The sequence below is a fragment of the Phocoena sinus genome, chromosome 13 (assembly GCF_008692025.1).
Source record: "Phocoena sinus isolate mPhoSin1 chromosome 13, mPhoSin1.pri, whole genome shotgun sequence".
NCBI lineage: Eukaryota > Metazoa > Chordata > Mammalia > Artiodactyla > Phocoenidae > Phocoena > Phocoena sinus.
The window spans coordinates 73145109-73164655 of NC_045775.1; positions in this window are offsets into that span (position 1 = coordinate 73145109).

A 19547-nucleotide genomic window follows, 5' to 3' on the forward strand; every position below is an offset into this window, starting at 1 on the left:
TTGGATTATTTTTTCTTTTTCATGTATGTATATTCTGTAGAATTTTTGTTTGTCATTACCATGAGGTTTATATATAAAAATTGGTATATATACATGATTGCTTTAAGTTGCTAATCTCTCCATTTCAAATGCATTTTAACAACCCCTCAGCATTTGTACTCTCCTCCCCTCATGATTACACTTTTGATATTATATTTTACATCTAATAGTTTGTGTATCCCCTAACTGCTTAATGTGTGTATGAATGATTTTCCTAATTTTTTCTTTTAATATTCTTACTAGATTTGTTCATGGATGGTTTCATAACTTCACTCTGTATTTGACTTTACAGATGAGTTTTTTTTTTTCTTCCCTAATTATTATGTTTCTAGTTGTGGTCTTTTCTTTTTCCTTAGAGTAGTCCCTTTAACATTTCTTATAAATGTGGTTTGGTGGTGCTGAACTCTTTTAGCTTTTGCTTGTCTGTAAAGCTTTTGAGCCTGCCGTTAACTTTGAATGAGAGACTTGCCAGGTAGAGTATTTTTGTTGTAGGTGTTTCCCTTTCATCACTTTAAATACATCATGCCTCTTCTTTCTGGCCTGCAGACTTTTTTTTTTTTTTTTTAAAGAAAGAAACTCTTTAAAAACTTTATTAAAAAGTTTCCTTTTAAAGAAAGTCAGCTGACATCCTTATGGGATTTCCCTTGTATATAAATTGTTGCTTTTCCCTTGCTGCTGTTAATATTCTCTCTTTATCTTTAATTTTGCCATTTTAATTATAATACGTCATGGTGTGTTCATCTTTGAGTTATTCTTATATGGGACTCTCTGTGCTTCTTGGATTTGGATTTCTGTTTCTTTTCATAGGTTAAGGAAGTTTTCAGCTATTATGTCTTCAAATATATTCTCAACCCTTTACTCTCTTCTCCTTAGGGGACCCCTACAATGTGAATATTAGTGTGCTTAATCTTGTTCCAGAGATCTCTTAAACTGTTCTCATTTCTTTTCATTCTTTTTTCTGTTTAGCATCACTTATTTCCACTACTGTGTCTTTCAGCTCACTGATCTCTGTATTATTATGTATACTGTTGATGCCTTCTAGTGTATTTTTCATTTCAGTTGTATTCTTTCTTTATCTATGTTTGATTGTTCTTTATGTTTTCTACCTCTTTGCTAAAAACTGCTAACTTCTCACTATGTGCATCCATTCCTCTCCTGAGTTCTTTGATCGTTTTTATGATCATTGCCCTCAACTCTTTCTCAGGTAGATTGCTTATCTCTACTTCACTTAGTTCTCTCCTGGGGTTTCATCTTGTCCTTTCATTTAGAACCTGTTCCTCTGCTGCCTCAGTTTGCCTAAGTTGCTGTTTTTATTCTTATGTATCTAGTAGGTTGATTGATTAAGTTTTCTGACCTTGGAGACATGGCCATTTGTAGTATTTCTGTGCATCCCAGCAATGAACTCCCCTCTCATCACCAGAGCTATATGCTCTAGAAGTTTCCCCTATAAGACTTGTGTGTGTCTTTCTTGTGTTAGGCTGACACTGTGAGCAGTCTGATAGGTTTGGTTGGCCCCTAGTCTGTTTGGTTCCCAGGCCCCAACTTGTTTAGAGGCTGCCAGCCTCTGGTTGGTAGGACTGGATCATGAGGTGGCTGACTGGAACCCTGGAGGGGCCCTGAGTCTCTTGTTGGCTTACTGGTGGGTGAGGTCAGGATCCAGGAGACCCCAGGGCTGTTGCCTGCTCACTGGTGTGTGAAACTAGGTCCTGGGGCTAGTGCTAACTTACTGGTGGGCAGACCCAGTCCTGGGGTCTGATTGCATATCTCACGGATGCAGAAATGTTGTTGGATTGCTGGTGGGTGGGCCCAGCTTCTGATATAGTTAGTTTCTGACATAGTCAGTTTCTGACATAGTTGGGATCTAGGGTGTCCCAAAGCTTGTGTGGGCCTGGTATTGGGTGGGGCCAAGGCCCATTCAGTCCCAAGGAAGGATCTGGCCTGTTAGTGGATGGGTTTTGTCCACAGGCTACTGGGTTGCAGTTTTCTTGCAGCTGGTGTCTGCCTGTTTGTGGATAAAACTGGCCCTAGGGGTAGAGTAGACTTCTTGGATGGTGGGGTTAGGGCCCAGGGAGTTCTAAGGCTGGTGCCTGCCCCATGGTGTGTGGAGCAGGTCCCATGATCTTTGGAAGTAAGGCACTGGGTGTTCTCCCTCTAGTGCCTGTGCCCTGGCATATCATGTTGGGTCCTGGGCCCTCTGTAGGCAGGGCCATGTCCAACAGTGGCTGTGCACTCAGGGGCTCTTAATGCAGCCTGTTTCCTAGTGGATGGTCTGTATCCATACCTAGTTTGTTGCTTAGACTGACACACCCCAGCACTGGTATTTGGATACAAGCTACCAGGCCAGGACAAGGCTGGGTCCTGGGCTAATAAGCTAGAGAGTGGATTTCAAAATAGTGTTTGCCAGCATCATTGTTCATGTGGTAGAACAATCTCCAAAATAGTTGCTACCAATATCTATGTACTCTGGGTGAACTGCAAGTACCTCCTGCCTCTTCAGGACACTGTCCAGTATGAGAAGGTAGGTCTGACCCAGGCTCCTATGAAATTACTGCTTCTTTCCTGAGCCCTGGAGGTTGTGAGATTTTGTGTGCACACTTTCCTTTAAGAATTAAGTTTCTATTTCCCCTAGCCCTCTGAGACTACTGAAATTAAGCCCCACTGGCCTTCAAAACCAAATGTTCTGGGGACTCATCTTCCCACCCTAGGGCCCCAGAGCTGGGGAGTTTGACATGGGGCTTGGACCTCCTTTGGGAGAACGTCTGCAATTGTAATTATTATCCCATTTGTGGGTCACTGACCCACGGGTATGGGACTTGATTATATAGTGACTCCACTCCTCTTACCCATCTTTTTATATCTTTAGCTGTAGAAGAACTTTTCTGGTAGGTTTCAGGCTTTTTCACCGATGGTTGTTTTACAAATATTTTTTTTTGTTTCCATGTGCCTGTGAGAGGGGATGAAATCAGGGTCTTTTTACTCGCCATCTTGGTTGCCAGCCCAAGAGATGGTTATTCATTGATTTTAAAATGCTCTCCATAGTAATAAACAGAGTTGTTAATTTGGATTTGTATGTATCAGCTTCAAATCATTTTTGTATAGACAATTTTTCCTCTTTACTAAACTGTCTCAAATATCAATGCAAGTTATGTCTTGGACAAAAATTTTCTACTGTTATTTTAATAAGATGTGAACAAAAGCCAGATATCAGTTGATAGTTTCACTTCACTAAAGATAAGGGGGAAGAGGCGGAGTGGATAAGAAAATGCTGTGAATATTTTGAACAAAAGAATAGTTAATTATATTCATGTTCTGTTATAGAGATTACTAAAATTGTGGAAGGGAGTGAGAACAACTAAACACTGCTCATAATTTTGTGAATTAGTTACATCCAGAGTTTGTGAAATTAGCAGTATTCCCAATGTTGTGGAAGGCTTAAAGTAGTCACACATCAAGAATTAAACAATGCACAGCAAACACAAAGAGAATTGAAAGAAACTCCTAAAACGAGGCAGCAAATATTACAGAAAATTCTCTTAAATAGTCAAAACTAAGACAGCCTTAAACCAGTACTTTAATGATCTCTTTAAATAAATATTTTTTTCATAAAAGCAGCTAATTATAATCAGAAAAATACATTCCATAAAAGAATGTTTTAAAGGTTGCAGTTTTACATTTCTGACCAATATGAAATTATTTTTCAGAATCAGAGGGAAGAAGGCAAAAACTAGCTGCTTACATAGTTTTTTGTTGTTGATAATGGATTTACTGAGATATAACTTACAAATTTAACATGTACAATTTTCTGATTTTTGTGTATTCACATAATTGTACAACCACCACCACAATCAATTTTAGAATACTCGTGTCACTCCAAAAAGAAATCCTTTACCCATTAGTCATCACCCTGTAGTTCCCCAGTGATCCCAACCCTAGTCAATTACTAACTTATTTTCTGTCTCCATAAATTTGCCTATTCTGGAAATTTCATATGATGCCAAACTGATATCATAGTGGACTAAGCACAGTTCAGGAATGCAAAAATAGAGTCAGACAGCCATTGATGATCTGGTTTTAGTCATCCCCACACCACTGAGAACTTGAACTTTCTTAACTGTACCAGATCCAAGGACACCACCAGCCACATTCAGAACAAAATCTGCCAGCTGCAACCTTATAGTCTCAATGACATCCTTGTAACTATGAAACTATTTCAGACCACTATGAATCCTTACTTAACAAGCACACTTACTAATTGCCAGATCCAATTACAGTTCTTGAGAAACAAGTTGTGTAACTAAGTGCCTTGCAAAGCCTTGCAACTTTTTGCCTTTATAAGATTCCTGCATTTTGTAGTCCAGAAGAACACAATTCAGATGCTTTTTAGTCTTTGTCTCCCAGGCTACACTCCTAACAAACCCAAATTAACACTTCTTTATTTCAATCAGGTTTCCCTTTCTGAAATGTTCATTAACATATGTAAATGTAATCATATAACATGTGATACATATATACAATATAGTACATGACCTTTTATGTCTGGCTTATTTCCCTTAGTATCTTTTCAAGGTTCATCCACCATGAATAAGTACTTCATTATTTTTTATGACAGAATAATATTTCATTGTATGGCTATAGCATACTGTTTAACTGTTTAACTCAACAGTTGATAGAACTTGGTATATATTTCATTTTTTCCCATTTCAAATAATATTGCTATGAACATTCATGTAAAAGTATTTGTATGGTCATGTGTTTTCAATTATCTTGAATACCAAAAAATATAATTTCTGCATCAAATGGTAACTCTATGTTTAACTTTTGGAAGAAATACCACTATATTCCAGAGGAGTTGTATAATTTTAAATTTCCATCAATAATGTATGAGGGTTTCAATTTCTTCATATCCTTATTAACACTTATCCTATGGTGTGTGTAGTGGTGTCTCATTGTGGTTTTGATTTGCATTTTTCCTGATGGTTAATGATGTTGAGCATTCGTTTATGTGTTTGCTATTTTATGTCTTCTTTGTAGAAATATCTATTCAGATCCTTTACCACCTTTAAATAGGGTTATTTTCCTTTATTAATCTGTAGGCATTGTTATGTTTTCTAGATACAAGTTCTTTATCAGATATTTGATTTGAAAATATAACCCCTTTCAGTGGGTTATCTTTTCACTTTTTTTATGGTGTCCTATGAAGTGTATGTTTCAATTTTGATGATGAAACATAATTTATCTATTTTTATTGTTTTGTTGCCTGTGCTGTCTGTGCATTTGGAGTCTTATTTAAACATCCTACCAAATCCAAGCTGACAAAAATTTAACCCTCTCTTTTCTTCTAAAATGTTTATATTTTAGCTGTTACATTTAAGCTTCTTATCCATTTTTTCCCTTAACTTTCCTGTATGGTGTGAGGTAGGGGGTTCATTTAACTTATTATTATTATTTATTTTTAATTTTTTGTGGTTCATGGGTCTCTCACCATTGCGACCTCTCCCATTGTGGAGCACAGGCTCCGGATGCACAGGCTCAGCGGCCATGGCCCACGGTCCCAGCTGCTCCACGGTATGTAGGATCATCCTGGACTGGGGCACAAACCCATGTCCCCTGCATCAGCAGGCAGACTCCCAACCACTGTACCACCAGGGAAGCCCCCATCTAAATTATTTTGCATTTGTGTATTCAGATGGTCCAACACCATTTGTTGAAAATCCTTTCACAATGTATATGTATATCAAATTTTCACATTGTACACTTTAAATATATTTAAATTTTATTTGTCAATTTACCTCAATAAAGCTGAAGAAATCAATTTATTGTAGATATAAATGTTTGTTCTGAACTTTCAATTCTATTATATGTCTCTTTCCTTGTCAATACTACACTGTCTTTACTACTGTATTTGTGTAGTAAGCCTTTGAATTAGGAACTGTGAGTCCTCCAATTTTGTTTTTGTTTTTCAATGTTATGTTAGCAATTCTGGATTCAGCACATTTCTGTATGAATTTTAGGATTAGTGTGTCAATTTTTGCAAAGAAGGTAGCTGGGATTCTGATAGAAATTGTGTTAAACCTGTAGACAATTTGTAGGTCAATCTTAACAATAGTAAGTATTCTAATTCATGAATTTGAGATTTATTTCTGATTATTTAGAATCTCTTTGATTTTTCAATGATTTTTTATAATTTTGTCCTTCATTTGTTAAATTTATTTCTAAACATTTTATTCTTTCTTATACTATTGTAAATGGATTTGTTTTCTTAATTTCCTTCTGTATTGTTCATTGTAATTGTATAGATTTTTGTATATTGATTTTGATGGTGCTACCTTTCTAGACTTCTTTACTATTTCTAATAATTATTTGTGGATTCCTTCAGATTTATTTAGAAGATCATGTAGTCTGAAAAAAGAGATAGTTTTCATTCTTCCTGTCCAATATGTATGATTTTTACTTCAATTATTTTTTGTCCTAATTGTCCTGATTAGAACCTCCAGAACATTATGTTAAATAGGAATGACAAAATTGTACATCATTTTTTTTGTTCCTGATTTTAGGAGGAAAGCATCCAGTCTCACTATTATGTATGATGTTAGCTGTGTGTTCTTCAAAAATGTTCTTGATCAGGTTGAGAAAGTTTCCTTCTTTCATAGTTTCTTGACTGGTTTTATTAATAAAGAATGCAAATTATGAAAAATAATATTTTGGGTCTATCAAGTTTGTTATGTGGTTTTTGTCCTTTATTCTACTGATAAGATGTACATGTTCAAATGTTACTCTGATCTTGCATTCTTGTAATAATCCCCACTTGGTTATGATGTATAATCCTTTTTATAATTTGCTCTTTCAGTTTGCTAATACTTTGTTGAGAACATTTGTTTCAATATTAATAAAGTATATTGAACTATAGTTCTATTTTCTTGTGATATCTTTGGTTTTGATACAAGGATAATACTCATCTCATGGAATGATTTGGAAAGTGCCCCTTTCTGTAATAATTGTTGGAAAAATTTGTGAAGAGTTGCTATTAATTCTTCATTGCACGTATGGTAGCATTCACCAGTGAAGCCATCTGGGATTGGGATTTCCTCTGTAGGTAATTTTTTTGATTACTATTTCAACCTCTTTATTGCTCTAGTTCTATTATTTTTACTTTTTCTTTAATCAGTTTCAATAGTTTGGCCTTTCTAGAAATTTGTTTATTTTTTCTAAGTTATCTAATTTATTGACACACTGTTGTTCATTGTATTGTCTTATATTCCATTTTATTTCTGTAAGGTTGTTAGTAATGTCCTTTCCTCCATTTCTGATTTTAGCTATTTGAGTGGCAGAAGGGTCCCTGAATTTTGGAATTTATCAATTTGTGTGGTGACAATATTCCCACCATGTCCAGTTGTTAGCTAGCAATATACTGCTGAATGTGCTTGGAAAAATATGTGCAGTAGTACACCATTTTATAATGTTTCCACAATATAGAAACAATAGATGTAAAAAAAATCTCAAAGCTGCATGTAATAGAAAAATATTGTAAGTAAATAGGAAGTGATGTGTTTTGAGTATGGACTACTTTTTAATATATTTTTAATTGGAAGCTTATATATTTTAATTTTTAACAATTGTTTTATTAACTAGCTTTAAAAATTCCTTAAATTTAAACTGGTTCTCACCAACCATTAAAACTGGCTGTAGGACTTGCCTGGAAGTGACCAGCATTTAGGTCTGGCAGATAGTTTATACAACACTACACACCTTTTCTAGTTCATTTGTTGTGCTCATTCCTGAGAGTTATCTGTGTAAAAAATGTATGAGTGGATGAATTAAGGAACACAAAAAGTAATTGAAACTTTTTATTATTATTATTATTATTACTTGGAGCTGAGTTAATATTTTGCTACATGTAAAACTTTTCACTGCCTCTCAGATTTAATTAATTTACAGACCCTGAGTCATGGTTTGGATTGTGTGCCTTATTTTAGTTTGATAGAGTTGAATATTGCTTAAGTAAAATGTGTTATCACTTAAAATTGAAAGTATACCTGATTTATAGTCTGATATAAGAGGTGGTATAAAACTGTTAGACTTTTTAATTATTCACCCAATAAATATTTAGACTTTACTGTAGTGGTATATACTCTATGTTATCTTAATATTGACATGACAAAACTTCTAATATTCAGAAGAGCATAGCACTATCTAGTCAATAGTATTGCTATCAATAACAATAGTCAATAGCATTGCTATCTAGTCAATACTAATTTTATTGTAGCTTTTAAAAAAAAATCTCAATACTTTGTTCAAATAATTTACAATTCAAAAGCATTGTCTCCATTTAAATTTACAATACAAACCCCCAAAGACCCATAAAGGAGAAAAGTCAGATGTTTTCACTTTAAAGTTGTTCCACGAAACAAAAAAAGATGAGAGGATGGTTAGACACCTAGGAGGTGAGTGCATCTTTTCTGTACACAAAGTAAACGTCCAGTTGATCAAGATGATTCTAAGGAGTCTACATATATTATCCAGATGTCTATAGATGTGGTCAGATGGCATAAAAAAGTAGCATATAGGGAACCTGCAATCAAAAGAAAATAAGCACAGGGAATAAAATAATAAGGGCTGGTTTCAAAAGGGCATTGAGTGTTGGCTCTGTTGTGTATAGTCTGTGCAAAAAACTTGAGGCACATACAGTTAATTGAGACTAATTTAATACTTAATCTTTTGTTAACAAACAGAAGTGTCATGAATGTTCATTAAGATCACTTGTGGGCTAGAATAACTAGTGTGAGGTTGATGAGTAAAGAAAATAGTTAAGCCTGGAGGTATGTCAAACAATTATTAATTATAGGCGAGGATGAATTTGTTCACTTTGAAGAACAATGTGTTTAAAATGGTCATGGGAATTAGAGGTGGCACAGTCTGATTTGCTATTAGTAAAGCTCTCCTATGGAAGGAGCTACTAACTTTGCTAAGCTTTACTCTTTATTATTTTAGAGGTTTCTTGTCTAAAAGAGAAACAAAATTTACAAAGTCTCAAAATAAATTGAACATTGTGTTGTTTTTGACAATCGCATAGCAGATTTTTTTGAACTGCTACTATATATTATGTCCTGTCAAATATACATTATTTTTTATCTGCTATGTGGTAACTTTACATAAGCCTTTTTTCCAATCCCTTCGTATTCCCTCTTTCTTCTCTTGTCAGTTTTCTCCTGTATATCCATGCTTATGAGATAGAATGAGCAAAAATGCCCCCAAAAAGGACAGGAAAGAGTCAGGAAAATTAGCAACCTACTTGGGGCAAATGGTGAAGACCGAGGGTATGGCTATGAACAGGAAGAACACACTCTGAATAAAAAGATGTCCATGTTGGGAGAAAAATGAGACAGTTGAGTCTCAATGCGTATGCCATGGATCCAGAATGCAGAAATCTGTTTTCCTTAAAATGCCTGAAAAATAAATTGTATATGTGAAATTCAGTTTATCCTTTCCTGATATTCTCATTTTTCAGAAGTGATGCTGTTATTCACTTATTTTTACAGAATAGTTAGCTAAGAAGATTTATATAGAGTAAAAAAGAGAATAGTGGAAGATTTTAATGCAATTATGTTATATGAGCTCCATTAATTTACTAAATTGTTATCTCTCCCAAAAGGCCTTTGATGTAAGTAGAAAGTGTGTCTGAAACCAAAAGGAGGAAAAAATGGCAAAAATCTTGACCCCTTTCCCAACTTACAGTCAAGTTTTCATGAGGTGGTGGAAAGGGTGCTTTCAGATTTAAAAAGAGTGGTTATTTGAATTTTAGAATCATAAATAAGAGCTATTATATGGAAAAAAAACATTAAAGAAAACTTAAATAAGATCTTAATCTCAAAATGTACCATATTCATAAATCACAGCAACTCACTCATAATTACTGATAGTGTGGTGAATTTCTTTGGGAAGAAAAAAAGAAAGAGAATAGAACATTTTATATACTGGAACTTTTGAAATAGGTAAATGTGAATTTCCTAATAGTTTATAATATTGAAAAGAATTAATTCTGGTGAAATTACTGTGGTTAAACTAATCATCTCTATAGTCCCCCAAAGTTCCAACAATGAAATGTTTTTCTCTTTTATTGAAATGCACACAGAATGTGTAGGGCCACTTTAAGGAGACATTGCAAGTAGATCCAAATGGCTTGACCTGATATTTAGATATGTCTTTAATTCTTATCATGGAAAAAATCTGTCCAGTGGATATTTTGAGCGACAGGTTCTAAGAAACATCTCCAGTTTATGTAGAAAGCATGGAAAAATAATAACAAACTGTCATCTTATAAAGAAAAAAGCCTTTGGCAGTTCTCAGCAAGGATCTTGATTTTATTTGTAATCAACTACTTAGTCTTTACTGAAAATTTATATAACACTTAATTCATAACTATTGAATGCCTTTGGTTTTAACTGACAAGGTTTACAATGTGGGAAACTTAAGAAGTTGCAGTAACAGTTTCATGCCAAAGATCCTTAAATGAATAGTGTTTACTAACAACCTATTTTCTAAAGTTTGTGTGACAAATTTAGAAGAAACTTGTAGTCACACTTTTTGGAAAATGTATAACCTGGGAGAAAGCTAAGCAAGCACACGTGAAAATATTTTAGTTTTAAATACGAGGATTATTTTCTTTTTATAAACACTAGTTTGAACAAATTGTTGGTGTGCTGTTTCTGGAGTGGCTATGTGTTGTCAAAGAACTCTTCAAGATTCTTAATGAAGGAAATGACTTAATGACTTAAGGCATTATATGTGAAGGTTCAGAGAATGCATATATTATCTTCATGCTATGGGCATAGTTTGCACATGTGTAATGCTTATCTTTTCACAATAAATATCTTCTTATTGGAGAAAAGGTTACAGGTGCTGTCATACTGATAAAGTTCTTTTAACATTTCAAAGCATTTTATGTCTAATATTTATTCATTATTATATTACTTTGGCAACATTATTTACATATTTGCAGTATCTCTTTCACCCAACAAGATTAATAAAATACTCAAGGCTCATTTGTGCCAATATAGAGAGGACACATATGCTGTAATAAACTGTCTTGTAATTTATTTATTTAACAGATAGTATTTATTGGTTATTCGCTATTCTTACATAAGAAAGCACTTCAAAATTCAGTACATTTAAATACCAATCATTTATTCCATCTTGTCAATCTGCTAGGTGCCTGGGGTTTGTTAATTTGATTGGACTGTCAGAAAGCTCTTCTTCTAGCAGTGGGGTCTGGCTTGAATTGGCAAATTGGGTTCACTTCTGCATTTTCATTTTGGATCCATGTCATAAGGAACAGGGAAGAAGTTCTTATTATGCTGATGGCAGGAACCTCAGAGGGCAAATCCACACTCCTAAAAACATTTCAAGCCTGTGCTTACATCCCATGTGTTAACATCACATTTTCCAAGAGGTTCACAAAGCCAAGACTGAAGCCAAGGGTCAGTGTGGTAGTTTCCACCCACCATAAGACCAAAGCAAGTCACTTGGTGAAATCCAACATAATGTTTTAGAGAAGCAAAGTCCCTGCATGGAGACGGTATAGAAAAGATAGACATAGAAACAAAAAGATATATGTGTGTGTGTGTGTGTGTGTGTGTGTGTGTGTGTGTGATATAAATTATGTTACTTTTTGTGAACAAAATTTATAATTTCTAAAATTAAATTACTTTTATTAGTTTTGCTTTGTGTTACTGACTTCTAAACTTTTATACTCTCTTTAGAATGAAGGAATTCCTTATCTGGGATTGGTACCAGCTGTCAAAGAAAAATAAAATTACTTCAGTTTCATCAAATTCTAAGTTTATTTGAGTGTACCACAGTTGGAGAACGAGGCAAAGCAAATCAAAAACAAAGGTAATCAGCTGAAAGCAGGGCAAGCCCAACTATTTAGTGGCTAAAAGCAGAAAATAGAGATAGTTATTGGGCCTCTTCTTATTGGTTGGGTTGGGGACTTTCCAAAATTCCATCAAGGATTGTTTATCATTATATGATTGACCATTGGTTTGAGATGACTTTAAGGAAATGAGGGCTTTGGGAAGAAAAGCTAAGCTTAAGTTTTGTTTCTTGAATTGTACAGACCTAAGGTCCATCATTAGGGGTTTACCAAGGTGCCTACGTTTTTAATTCTTTTCACACAGGTGCTTGGCTCAAAACTGTTTCTGCATTCTTATTTTATAGGTCATCTAAGTCATTTCATTGTAGGCCAATACTCTTCCAGTTTCATCTGAGAGCCAAGCCCCTCCCCATTTTTCTAACACAGTCATTGGTTACTGATTGACATTTTTAATCTAAAAAGTAAAAATAAAATAGCAATAGCTAATATTATATAATGGGCTAGATAACTGCTGAAATGCTTTACATACTTACTGTTTAAAATCTAAGCAAATGAGATAGGCATATCTATGACCCCCATCTTAGTGAGAAAGATACTGGGATTTCTAAAGATTTCTTTTGCCCCAAGTCAGAAATCCAAGTCCATGGGTGGGCTGGTACTTGAATGTTGTCTGTAAGATCCTAGAGTTATGCTGCTAATGGCTATTAATATGTGGTCTCTTAGCAGCTTGATTCTACATGTTAGAACTAATCTCAATTCAGGTAATTTTTTGCAATATATTTAAGATATGTATCCCTTCCTTGTACCTTGGAGGATGTTCACAACTTTTTCCAACTTTATATTATCAGAAAAATTAATATTTTAAAATTTACATTTCATCTACATTATTCCTCCATAGACATCATATTTTTAATCAGCTGTGCTTTTCCTTTTCCAAAGTCTGTATGCATATTTCATATATTTCAGATAGCTAGTTTGTGTATGCAAATAGGCATTTTAAGCTTCATAGAATACAAAATTTTAAGATGTAGTCATAATAATATAATGATTTCTTATATTATTCAGGAATGAGTACATTGCTACATTCTTAAATTATCTTTTGCCAGCTTATTTTTAGAGGTAAGATAATATTGCCACTAATAAATTCAACAAATATTTATTTACATATTATGCTATAATAGTTTTTGATCTACAGGTTGGATATATAAATTTAAATGATACAAAGATCTTAACAGCAGAGACTTAAAATCATACGAGAGTTCCCAGATTCACCTGGGGATGCTGGAGTCATGGTGCAGAAGAGAGACCAAACCAGTTTAAAATCAGAAACCACCTCCTCTGGTTACTGACTTTCAGAAGTTTTTGGTCTGTGGTTTTCTTCAGTGATGCTGCACAGGCCAGGCTTGGTAAGTGAACTGGGGAAGAGGAAGATGAATAAAACATGGTTCCCTGATTTCAGCAGCTCACAGTGAACTGGGGGAGATAGAAATTTCTGGAGGTCACAAGTTCAAGATCAATGTTCTGGCAGATTCAATTCCTGGTGAGAGCTGTCTTCTTGCTGTGTCCTTACAAGGTAGAGAGTGAGAGAAGGAGCTCTGGACTCTATTGCTCTTCTTACAAGCTGCGTGGCTGACAGGGTCTTGGTGCTCTGGCTGGGTTCAGTCCTGTGCCTCTGAGGTGGGAGAGCCAACCAAGTTCAGGACATTGGTCCACCAGAGACCTCCTGGCTCCACATAATATAAAACTGTGAAAGCTCTCCCAGAAATCTCCATCTCAGTACTAAGACCTAGCTCCACCTAATAATGAGCAAGCTACAGTACTGGACACCCAATGACAAACAACTAGCAAGACAGGAACACAGCCCCACTCATTAGCTGAGAGTCTGCCTAAAATCATACTAAGGTCACAGACACCTAAAGCACACCACCAGATGTGGTCCTGCCCACTAGAAAGACAAGAGCCAGCTTCACACACAAGAAATCATGCACCAGTCCCCTCCAAAAGGAAACCTACACAAACCACTGAACCAACCTTAGCCACTGGGGACAGACACCAAAAACAATGGAAACTACGAACCTGCAGCCTGTGAAAAGGACACCCCAAACACAGGATGTTAAGGAAAATGAGAAGAGAAAGAAACACACAGCAGATTAAGGAGCAAGGCAAAAGCCCACCAGACCAAACAGATGAAGAGGAAATATGCAGTCTACCTGAAAAAGAATTCAAAATAATGATAGTAAAGATGATCCAAAATATTGGAAATAGAATGGAGAAAATACAAGAAACTTTTAACAAAGACCTCGGAGAAACAAAGAGCAAACAAACAATGGTGAACAACACAATAAATGAAGTTAAAAATTCTCTAGAAGGAATCAATAGCAGAATAACTGAGGCAGAAGGATGGATAAGTGACCCATAAAGTAGTGGATAAAGTAAGATATAAAGTAAGAAGATAAAGTAGTGGAAATAACCACCACACAGCAGAATAAAGAAAAAAGAATGAAAAGAATTGAGGACAGTCTCAGAGACCTTGGAGACAACATTAAATGCACCAACATTCGAATTATAGGGGTCCCAGAATAAAAAGAGAAAAAGAAAGGGACTGAGAAAATATTCAAAGGGATTATAGTTGAAAACTTCCCTAACATGGGAAAGGAAATAGTCAATCAAGTCCAGGAGGTACAGAGAGTCCCATAAAGAATAAATCAAAGGAGAAACATGTCAAGACACATATTAATCAAACTATTAAAAATTAAATACAAAGAAAAAGTATTAAAACCAGCAAGGGAAAAGCAACAAATAACATACAAGGGAATCCACATAAAGTTAACAGCTGATCTTTCAGCAGAAACTCTGCAAGTCAGAAAGGAGTGGCAGGACATATTTAAAGTGATGAAAGGGAAAAACCAACAACCAAGATTACCCAGCAAGAATCTCATTCAGATTTGATGGAGAAATTAAAACATTTACAGACAACCAAAACTTAACAGAATTCAGCACCACCAAACCAGCTTTCCAACAAATGCTAAAGGAACTTCTCTAGGCAGGAAACACAAGGGAAGGTAAAGACCTACAAAAACAAACCCAAAACAATTAAGAAAATGGTAATGGGAACATACATATCAATAAGTACCTTAAATTTAAATGGACTAAATGCTCCAACCAAAAGATATAAAGTGGCTGAATGGATACAAAACAAGACTTGTATATATGCTGTCTACAAGAGACCCACATCAGAACTAGGGACACATACAGAATGAAAGATAGGGGATGGAAAAAGATATACCATGCAAATGGAAATCAAAAGAAAGCGAAGGAGCAATTCTCATATCAGAGAAAACAGACTTTAAAATAAAGACTATTACAAGAGACAAAGAAGGACATTACATAAAGATCAAGGGATCAATCCAAAAAGAAGATATAACAATTGTAAATATTTATGCACCCAACATAGGAGCACCTCAATGAACAAGGCAAAAGCTAACAACTATAAAAGGAGAAATCAGCAGTAACACAATCATAGAAGGGGACTTTAACACCCCACTTTCACCAATGGACAGATCATCCAAAATGAGAATAAATAAGGAAACATGAGCTTTATTTATTTTATGTATTGATTTTTGGCTGCATTAGGTCTTCAGTCAAGCAGGGCCTCCTCTTCCTTGTGGTGCCCATGTGATTCTCATGTGGCTTCTCTTGTTGTGGAGCACAGTCTCAGTAGTTGTTGCATGTGGGCTTAGTTGCTCTGAGGTATGTGGGATCTTCCTGGACCAGGGCGTGAACCTGTGTCCCTTGCATTGGCAGGAAGATTCTTAACCACTGCACAACTAGGGAAGCCTGAAACACAAGCTTTAAATGATACATTAAACAAGATGAACTTAACTGATATTTATAGGACATTCCATCCAAAACCAACAGAATACATTTTCTTCTCAAGTGCTCACAGAACATACTCTAGGATAGATCACATCTTGGGTCACAAATCAAACCTTGGTAAATTTAAGAAAACTAAAATTGCATCAAGTTTCTTCTCCAAACACAATGCTATGAGACTAGATATTGATTACAGGAAAAAAAAATCTGTAAAAAATACAAATACATGGAGGCTAAACAATACACTACTAAATAAGAGATCACTGAAGAAATCAAAGAGTAAATTAAAAAAATACTTAGAAACAAATGACAATGAAAACACAATGACCCAAAACCTATGGGATGCAGCAAAAGCAGTTCTAAGAGGGAAGCTTATGGTAATAAAATCATACCTCAAGAAACAAGAAACATCTCAAATAAACAACCTAACCTTACACCTAAAGCAAAAAAAAACAAAGTTAGTAGAAGGAAAGAATTCATAAATATGAGATCAGAGATAAATGAAGGAAACAATAGCAAACAGGAATAAAACTAAAAGCTGGTACTTTGAGAAGATAAACAAAATTGATAAACCATTAGCAAGACTCATGAAGAAAAAAAGTGAGAAGACTGAAATCAATAGAATTAGAAATGAAAAGGGAGAAGTAACAAGTGACACTGCAGAAATACAAAGGACAATAAGAGATTACTACAAGCAACTATATGCCAATAAAATGGACAACCTAGAAGAAATAGACAAATTCTCAGAAAAGCACAACCTTCCAAGACTGAACCAGGAAGAAACAAAATATAAACAGACAAATCACAAGCACTTAAATTGAGACTGTGATTAAAAATGTTCCTACAAACAAGTGCCCAGGACCAGAGGGCTTCACTGGTGAATTCTATCAAACATTTAGAGAAGAGCTAAAACCTATCCTTCTCAAACTCTTCCAAAATATAACAGAGGGAGGAACATGCCTAAGCTCATTCTACGAGGTCACCATCACCCTGATACCAAAACCAGACTAAGAGGTCACAAAGAAAGAAAACTACAAGCCAATATCACTGATGAACATAGATGCAAAAATCCTCAACAAAATACTAGCAAATGGAATCCAACAACATATTAAGAGGATCATACACCATGATCAAGTGAGGTTTATCCTAGGAATGCAAGGATTCTTCAATATATGCATATCAATCAATGTGATACACCATATTAAGAATTTGAAGGAGAAAAATCATATGATCATCTCAGTAGATGCAGAAAAGGATTTCAACAAAATTCAACACCCATTTATGATAAAAGCCCTCCAGAAAGTAGGCATAGAGGGAACTTACCTCATTATAATAAAGACCTTGTATGACAAGCCCATAGCGAACATCTTTTTCAACATTGAAGAACTGAAACCATTTCCTCTAAGATCAGGAACAAGACAAGGTTGTATTCAACATAGTTTTGGTAGCTTTAGCCACAGCAATCAGAGAAGAAAAAGAAATAAAAAGAATCCAAATGGGAAAAGAAGTAAAGCTCTCATTGTATGCAGATGACATGATACTATACATAGAGAATCCTAAAGATGCTACAAGAAAACTACTAGAGACAATCAATGAATCTGGTTAAGTAGCAGGATACAAAATTAATGCACAGAGATCCCTGGCATTCCTATACACTAATGATGAAAAATCTGAAAGACAAATTAAGGAAATACTGCCATTTACCATTGCAACAAAAAGAATAAATTACTTGGAATAAACCTATCTAAGGGGACAGAAGACCTGTATGCAGAAAACTATAAGACACTGATGAAAGAAATTAAAGATGATATTAACAGATGGAGAGTTATACCATGTTCTTGGTTTGGAAGAATCAACATTGTGAAAATGACTATATTACCCAGAGCAACCTACAGATTCAATGCAATCCCTATCAAACTACCAATGTCATTTTTCACAGAACTAGAACAAAAAATTTCACAATCTGTATGGAAACACAAAAAACCCGAATAGCAAAATCAACCTTGAGAAAGAAAACAAGAGCTGGAGGAATCAGGCTCCCGGACTTCAGACTATAGTACAAAGATACAGTAATCAAGACAATATGGTACTGGCACAAAAACAGAAATATAGATCAATGGAACAGGATGGAAAGCCCAGAGATAGTCCCATACACTTATGGTCACCTTATTTTTGATAAAGGAGGCAAGAATATACCATGGTGAAAACACAGCCTCTTCAGTAAGTGGTGCTGGGAAAACTGGACAGCTACATGTAAAAGAATGAAATTAGAACACTTATTAACACCCTACACAAAAATAAACTCCAAATGGATTAAAGACCTAAGTGTAAGGCCAGACACTATAAATCTCTTAGAGGAAAACATAGGGAGAACACTCTATGACCTAAATCACAGCAAGATCCTTTTTGACCCACCTCCTATAGAAATGGAAATGAAAAAAAAAAAAAAAAAACAAATGGGAACTAATGAAACTTAAAAGGTTTTGCACAGCAAAGGAAACCAAAAACAAGATGAAAAGACAACGTTCAGAATGGGAGAAAATATTGCTAATGAAGCAACTGACAAAGGATTAATCTCCAAAATTTACAAGTAGCTCATGCAGCTCAATATCAAAAAGTAAACAACACAATCTAAAAATGGGCTGAAGATATAAATAGACATTTCTCCAAAGAAGATATACAGATTGCCCACAAACACAAGAAAGGCTGCTCAACATCACTAATCATTAGAGAAATGCAAATCGTAACTACAATGAGGTATCACCTCCCATCAGTCAGAATGGCCATCCTCAAAAAATATACAAACAGTAAATTCTGGAGAGGGTGTAGAGAAAGGGGAACCCTCTTGCACTTTTTGTGGGAATGTAAATTGATACAACCACTATAGAGAACAGTATGGAGGTTCTTTTAGAAACTAAAAAATAGAATTACCATATGACCCAGCAATCGCACAACTGGGCATATACCCTGAGAAAACCGTAATTCAAAAAGAGTCATGTACCACAATGTTCATTGCAGCTCTGTTCACAATAGACAGGATATGGAAGCAACCTAAGTGTCCATTGACAGATGAATGGGTAAATAAGATATGGCACATATATCCAATGGAATATTACTCAGCCATTAAAAGAAATGAAATTTAGTTTTTTGTAGTGAGGTGGATGGACCTAGAGTCTCTCATACAGAGTGAAGTAAGTCAGAGGAGAAAAACAAATATTGTGTATTAAGTCATATATATGTTATCTAGAAAAATGGTACAGATGAACCTGCAGGGCAGGATTAGAGATGTAGAAGTAGAGAATGGACTTGAGGACATGGGGAGTAGGAGGGTAGGTTGGGATGAAGTGAGAGAGTGGCATGGACATATATACACTACCAAATATAAGATAGATAGCTAGTGGGAAGCAGCCACATAGCACAGGTAGATCAGCTTGGTGCTTTGTGACGACCTAGAGGGGTGGGATCGGGAGGGTGGGAGGGATATGCAAGAAGGAGCGTATATGGGGATATATGTATATGTATAGCTGATTCACTTTGTTATACAGCAGAAGCTAACACACCATTGTAAAGCAATTATACTCCAGTAAAGATGTTAAAAGAAAACTCATATGAAATAATCAATTTCAAAATGTCTTGGTTCAGTATAAATGCATGATACCTCTTTCACCAGAGATATCAATTCTTTCCACAGTTCACACCATTTGCATTAGACAGAGCTTCTATCTTTATATGATAGTCTTTGCCCTTAAGTTAGCTGACTTATACA